Raw genomic sequence first — 7,992 nt, 5'->3', positions numbered from 1 at the left:
AGCCTCGGGCCTTTCTGCCTGAAAGAGATGCTGGAAAGAAGTTGCACAGTTGGTGCATTTCTAGCACCATGATGTTGAAATGACAGAAAGAGGCAGACATCTGGAGATCTTCAGGAAGATCAGGAACCAAGGCTAGTGTGCCTGTGGGAAAAGGGATCTCATCTCTTGACTCTTTATTCCACTTATTTTCTAGCTTTCGGGTTGTTGTTATTTAGTCACTAAGACTTGTCTGACTCTTTGTGACTATATGGACTGTAGCCCACCAGGCTCCTCTGTCCATGGGATTTCCCAGGCAAGAATCCTGGAGTGGGTTGCCATGTCCACCTCCAGGGGATCTCTCTGACCCAGGGATCAAACCTGCATCTCCTGCATTGGCAGGTGGATCCTTTACCACTGAACCATCATGATAGGATTACTGTCCTTTTAAGATGTGATGTGAGAAATTTTGCTTCTGCTCTCCCTGCTCTCCACCATATGTTGACACAGGAAGAAGAATGCCATATGCAAAACCAGGAAGGGGGCCTTTTCCATGAACCCAATCGTGCTAGTACTCTGATCTAGGACTTTCCAACCTTCAGAATTGTGAGGAATAAATCTGTTGTTCAAGCCATTTAGTCTGTTGTATTTTGTCACAGCAACCTGAGCAGACTAATATACTCTTGCCTTGCCTCCCAATCTGCTCTTTGTTTAACAACTAGTGATTTTTAACCACTTCAATTACATATAACTGACATACAGAAATTTTACATATTCAATTTATACAAGTGAATGGTTTCAGAGTGAGGTATACAGTGTGAAACCACCACCACAATCTATACCATAAATATATGTCATCTCCAAGAATGGGCTTCCCAAGTGGTACAGTGGGCTTCACTCAGAGGGTATAAAGCATCTGCCTGCAATGCAGGAGACCCAGGTTTGGTCCCTGGGTCAGTAAGATCCGCTGGAGAAGGAAATGGCAACCCAATCCAGTACTCTTGTCTGGAAAATCCCGTGGATGGAGAAGCCTGATAGGCTGGTGTTGCAAAGAGTCAGACATGACTGAGTAATTTCACTTTTCACAAGTGGTACAGTGGTAAAGAATCCGCTTGCCAATGCAGGTGACATAAGAGAAATGGATTCCATCCCTGGGTTGGGAAGATCCAACTGGAGGAAGGCATGGCAAAGCACTCTAGTATTCTTCCTGGGAAATTCTATGGACAGAGAAGCCTGGTGGGTCCCAGTCCATGGGATCACAAAGATTCAGATGCAACTGAGCACAAGCATACCTCCAAAAGTTTCCCTTTGCCCTACCTATTTATCTATCTATCATCTACCTATCCACCTATTTATTTATCTATTTTGATAAAAACACTTAAAATAAGATTTAATTTCTTAGCAAATTATTAAGTATATAATACAGTATTATTACCTATAGGCATTATGTTACACAGTAGGTCTCTAGGGCTTATTCATTTTTATAAGTGAAACTTAGTACCCTTTGACTAATAACTCCCTGTTTTCCACTTCCCTCAACTCTTTGGAAACCACCATTCTACTCTCTGCTTCTATGAGTTTGAGTATTTTATTCCTTATATAAGTCATATCACATAGTATTTATCCTTCTGTGTCTGGCTCATTTCACTTAGTATAATGTCTTCCAGGTTCATCCATGTTGTTGCAGAAGATAAGATTTCTTTCTTTTTTAAGACTGAATAATACCCCAATGTATGTGTATATATGCACTGCATTTTCTTCATCCATTCCTCTGACAGCGGACATAGAGATTGCTTCCACATCTTGGCTTATTGTAAGCAATGCTGCAATGAATGTGGGAGAGCAGATAGCTCTGCAAGATCCTAATTTCAATTCCTTTGGTTATACATACTCAGAAGTGAGGTTTCTGGGTCACATGGTAGTTCTATTTTTAGTTTTGTGAGTGATGTCCATGCTGTTTCCTACAATGGATGCACCAATTTATATTCCCACTAACAGTGTACATTTTCATCAAGACTTGCTTATCTACACCCCGTCTTCACCAGCACTTATTTATTTTTTGCTTTTTAGACACTAGGGATTCTAACAGATGTGAGGCGATATCTCATTGTAGTTTTGACTTCCCTGATGATTAGTGGTGTTGAGCACCTTTTTCTGTACCCATTCATCATTTTAATGTTTTCTCTGGAGAATAAGTGAATTCAGGAAAGTTCCATGATACAAAGTCAAAGTGCAAAGGTCAGTTATGTTTCTATACAGTAACACTGATCTATCAAAAGAGGAAATCAAGAGAGCAATCCATTTACATTAATATCAAAAAGAATAAAATACTTAAGAACAAGCTTAACCAAGGAGGTGAACGAATTGTACACTCCAAACTACAAAACAGTAGTGAGTAAATTTTAAAAGGCACACATAAGTGGAAAGATGTCCATGTTTATTAACTGGAAGAATTAATATTGTTAAAACATCCATATTACCTAGAGCGATTTACAGATTCAATGCAATCTCTATCAAAATCCTACTGTCATTTTGTTTAGAAATAGAAAAAAATCCTAAAATTCATATAGAACCACAAAAGACCCCAACAGTCAAAGCAATTTTGAACAAGAAGAACAAAGCTGGAGCCATCAAATTTCCTGATTTCAAAATAATTTGCAAAGCTACTATAATCAAAAGTGTGGTATTGTCATAGAGGCAGATATATAGATCAATGAACTAGAATAGAGAGACAAGAAATAAACCCTCACATATATGGTCAAGTGATTTTTGACAAGGGTGCCAAAAATATATAACAGGGAAATGCTATTGGGGAAAATTTCATCCCCAAAGAATGAAACTGGACTCTAATTTTACATCATACACAAAAATCATCTCACAATGCATTACAGACTTGAAAGTGTAAAGTTCCTAGAAAAAAATGTAGGGAAAAATCTTCTTGATATTGGCTCTAAGAATGATTTCTTGGATATGACCAAAAAAGCAAGGCCACAAAAGCAAAAAGTAAACGGGTGGGACTACATCAAACTAAAAGGCTTCTGTACCACAAAGGAAACAATCAACAAAATGGAAGGTAACCTACAGAATGGGAGAAGATATTTGCTAACTTCATATCTGATACTGAGTACTTTTAAAACGCAAAATAACTCTCTATCCTGTTAAAATACTCCTGCTAAAATACTCACCACCTGCTTATTGCAGGGTAAGAATAAAACTCATCCTTCTTATCCTGACCTCAAAGGCTCCATGTTACCAGGCTCTACCTACCACTCTGACCTCATCTGGTATCACTCTCCTTTCATTCCCCATATGCCAACCCCGTGAGCTTTCTTTCCTCTTTGTTCTTAAGTAGACACCAAGCCCAGTTCCTCTTTAGAGCCTTTGCATTTACTTTTTCATTTGCATGAAAAGCTCTACCTGTTGGATTATTATGTGACTGGCTCTTCCTAGTTAATCGTTCTCAACTCAAATGTCATGTCCTCAGAAAAACCATCTCTGAAATAGCCAACTTAATGCAGCTATTAAGATTGCCCTGATCTTTCTTCCCTAGGGCACTTATCACACTCCGAATTCTCTCTGTATATGTATATATGTATTTGTTTACTTGCATTTTGTGCATCTCTTCCACTTGAATGTAAGCTCCACAGGGCCAGGACATTGTCTGCCTTGACCTTCACTGTATTTCCAGTGTTTGACAATTGGCATGCACTCAGGAAATGTTTGGGTAGTGAATGAATGATGTGCATTGTAGTGTATTATAGTGAATAAGTGATGTGTAGAAGTTATACAGGGAAAGGGATAGATGAGAAAAGCAACGTTATACAATCCCCCAGGCAGAGTTAGACACCCTGGTCTCATAGTCCTCATGCTGTAATCACAATGTTTGATAATGTACTTACTGCATGGGCACCCCACCCCCAACAAAGATGTTAAATCTCATGTGGGTCCAGGTCATTTCTGTCTTATTCACACTGTACACTGTATGATTTGTGTCTCAGTATACCTGGTACCCTGGGTTGGGAAGATCCCCTGGAGAAGGAAATGGCAACCCACTCCAGTATCCTTGCCTGGAAAATCTCATGGACAGAGGAGCCTGGTGGGTTGCAGTTCATGTGGTCATAAAGAGTTGGGCACGACTGAGCGACTAACACTTACTTACTTATACCTGGTACAAGGGCTTCTCTGGTGGCTCATCAGTAAAAAATCCACCTGCAGTGCAGAAGACACAGGAGACCCAGGTTCGATCCCTGGGTTGGGAAGATCCCCTGGAGGAGGGCATGGCAACACACTCCAGTATTGCCTGGAAAATCCCATGGACAGGGGAACCTGGCAGGCTACAGTCCCCAGGGTCACAAGGAGTCAGACACAACCGAAGTGACTGAGCATGCGCGCACGCATACGGTACAAAGGAGGTCTTCAGTAATTTTTTGTTGGTTGATTGAATCTATCCTCCTTAAGTGATGGAGCATAGATGGAACAAAACCCAACACAACTATCTTTTACAAATGAGAAAAAATGAGGCCTGGAGAGACTTGTCCACTGTCATACCCAAGTCAGTCCCTCTTGGCAGCAGGACTATTTTCCTGTAAATGATTTAAAAGTTAGCTCAACTGAGATGGCTTTTCAGAGCTGAGTACCTAAGCAAACAGAAGGCCAATCCATCATTTGTGCTTGGAGATGAAGGGAATCTCGTTACAGAGGCAAAGGGCATACTCGATGAAATGCCACATCATCCAGGGCAGGATTAACCTGGACAAGATACAGGAATTAGAGCAGCTATGTTGAACCCTGCGTGCACCTGCCCATACTAATAGGATCCAGACTATCTTTCCACTCTGCCAGTGCCACCCCTTCCCAGAAATGCCAAACCAGACGCCCCATCCTATAGAAGGTGTTGTCACAAGCTTCTCATATAGGGGTCACTGGCAAGGTCAATGTTTGCTGCGGCCAGCTTTGCAGATTACTTAATACAATCTTAAGAAGACAGGCTTCAGAGTCAAACAGATCTAGATTTTAATCTTGTATTTTCTACTTACAACACTTATCCATGGTCAAGTGATTTTCCTCTCTGAACCTGTTTCCTCTTTTGTAGTTTGCTTATAGTAAGAATGAGATCTATTATGCAGGGCTTAGTGAGAATTAGTTGAGATAATGTGAGCACTTATGGAGCTTTCAGTTCATATTCTTGGATCTTTAGATGTCTTCCCACTTTGTATTCAAGTGATTTCTTATGATCTTTAGGGATAGAACTGCTGTGTTTAAATCTCTGGGCACCTCATCTGCACCCAGTTCAGAGCTGAGCACGGAGTGGGTGCCAGTACAGGCTGCCACCACCCTGGGATCTAAGACGCAATCAAGATAGAAAGAACTGTTGTCAAAAGCTGGCACACTTGGTTCTTTATATGTGTGCAGTTGGAGCAGTGGGTACCATGCCTAATTCTGAGACAGGCAGACTGAATTTCTAAGGGGACAGGCAGCAACATGGCTTGTTTTCAGCTTACCCCACGGCAGTTATGGTACATGAAGGCAACTCTAATTCTGGACCCACAGTGCTTCCCAGAATAGATTCACATATTTTTGTCGCTAAGTTGTGTTCAATTCTTTGCAACCCCATGGACCGCAGCCCACCATGCCCCTCTGTCCATGGGATTTTCCAGGCAAGAATACTAGAGTGGGTTGCCGTGCCCTCCTCTGGGGGATCATCCTGGTCCAGGGATCAAACTTGAGTCTCTTGTGTCTCCTGCATTGGCAGGTGGGTTCTTTACCACTGAGCCACCAGGGAAGTCCAGATTCACAGATAGGTACATGCAGTTACTAAGCACTACCTCCGCCCCAGCCTAAGTCAGTTCTGAGGATCTAGGCCACTAGATATGAACCTAATGGGAATGGAGATGGGCCAGGAAGCCATGATCCTGTGTTCTTAGCTACTGGAAGGAAACCCCTGGCTTGGTTATCTGAAACACAGGCAAGAGAAGAGAGAGTATTGAGGTTCTGGAGAAAGGATTGGTCTAGGGCACTGTTGTATTAAAGATCTTCCCAAAGAAGGAGCCAAAAACAGAGCCTTCTCCTTGGCTATTAATACAAATTACCACTCAATCAACTCAGAATCACTCAAAAAGCAAGGCCATAGTAGATTCAAAAGCTGATTCTTTATTTCCTGAAATGGAGGCAAGGCTGACTTTGGAGAAGATGCTTACTTCTTTGGAAGCATCGTTATGAACAGCTGTATGGATTTTGCCCAGAGAGAATACTGATGTATGGTACATCCTATATTTGTACAGCCTCACCATCTATCATAAGCCCAGCCAGTTCACAGCCATGCTTGTGATGAAGTGCAGAGTAAATCTTTCACTGGCACCCATTAAGGAGGGAAGAAGATAGTCATCAAATGTGGTGATATCCAATCAGTTCAGTTCAGTTGCTCAGTTGTGTCCAACTCTTTGCAATCCCATGGACCGCAGCACGCCACGCCTTCCTGTCCATTACCAACTCCCATAGTATACTCAAACTCATGTCCATTGAGTTGGTGATGCCAGCCAACCATCTCATTCTCTGTCATCCCCTTCTCTTTCTGCCTTCAATCTTTCTCAGCATCAGTGTCTTTTCAAATGAGTCAGTTCTTCACATCAGGTGGCCAAAATTTTGGAGTTTCAGCTTCAACATCAGTCCTTCCAATGAATATTCAGGACTGATTTCCTTTAGAATGGACTGGTTGGATCTCCTTGCAGTCCAAGGGACTCTCAAGAGTCTTCTCCAACACCACAGTTCAAAAGCTTCAATTTTTCAGTGCTCAGCTTTCTTTATAGTTCAACTCACAAAGGGAAAGGAGAAAAGGAAAGATATACCCATTTGAATGCAGAGTTCCAAAGAATAACAAGGAGAGATAAGAAAGCCTTGCTCAGTGATCAATACAAAGAAATAGAGGAAAACAATAGAATGGGAAAGACTAGAGATCTCTTTAAGAAAATTAGAGATACCAAGGGAACATTTCAGGCAAAGATGGGTTCGATAAAGGACAGAAATGGTATGGACCTAACAGAAGCAAAAGATACTAAGAAGAGGTGGCAAAAATACACAGAAGAACTCTACAAAAAAAGATCTTCACGACCCAGATAATCACGATGGTGTGATCACTCACCTAAAGCCAGACATCTTGGAATGGGAAGTCAAGTGGGTCTTAGGAAGCTTCACTACAAACAAAGCTAGTAGAGATGATGGAATTCCAGTTGAGCTATTTCAAATCCCGGAAGATGATTCTGTGAAAGTGCTATACTTAATATGCCAGCAAATTTGGAAAACTCAGCAGTGGCCACAGGACTGGAAAAGGTCAGTTTTCAGGACTGGATGTCCAATAATTGAATTTAAATTTGGTACCCAACAATACTTTATTCACTGCTTATTGTTTTTCTCTTGGGTCATCAATCTCTCTTGAATTTTTATTTCTGTCCAATGACTGTCCCAGTCTTCTCCTTCACTCTATCACCAAAAAAATGTAGCCTGTTCTCACTCCTTCCTGAATCCACAATAGTAAAGTTACCACCACTCCTCCACAAACATTGAAGTGACCTAATGCAGATGTTTCTTCAATCTTTATTGATCTTGACTTCTTGGTCACCAGGTCACTTTCTCAGATTTTTTCTTCTGCTGTCAAGGACATCAGGCTGTTCATCTAGATTGTCTTTGCTCTCTCTTTCACTGATTCTTCCTCATCTTCAGTGTTGGTGTTCCCCAGAGGTCTTCTACAGGTCCCCTTCTCCTTCTACAGTCTCTAGCAAAGCGCATGGTCATCTACATATTGATGACTTCCCACCTTTATATTTAGGCTCTTGAATGTGAGACTCTAGGTGGTCTCATTTGTGTCCATGACTTCATCTACCATCTCTATGTTGGAGACTTCTTCTGAATTCAGACCTGTATATCTGACTCTACACCTTAATTTGGATATCCAACAGGCACCTTAAATCATGCTTGTCCAAAATTGAACTCCTGATTATTTTTAGTGTTCTGGTCTCAGTG

Source organism: Muntiacus reevesi, chromosome X (genome assembly GCF_963930625.1).
Source record: "Muntiacus reevesi chromosome X, mMunRee1.1, whole genome shotgun sequence".
NCBI lineage: Eukaryota > Metazoa > Chordata > Mammalia > Artiodactyla > Cervidae > Muntiacus > Muntiacus reevesi.
The sequence above is the reverse complement of the archived record's forward strand: the minus strand, read 5'-3'. Positions refer to the sequence as shown.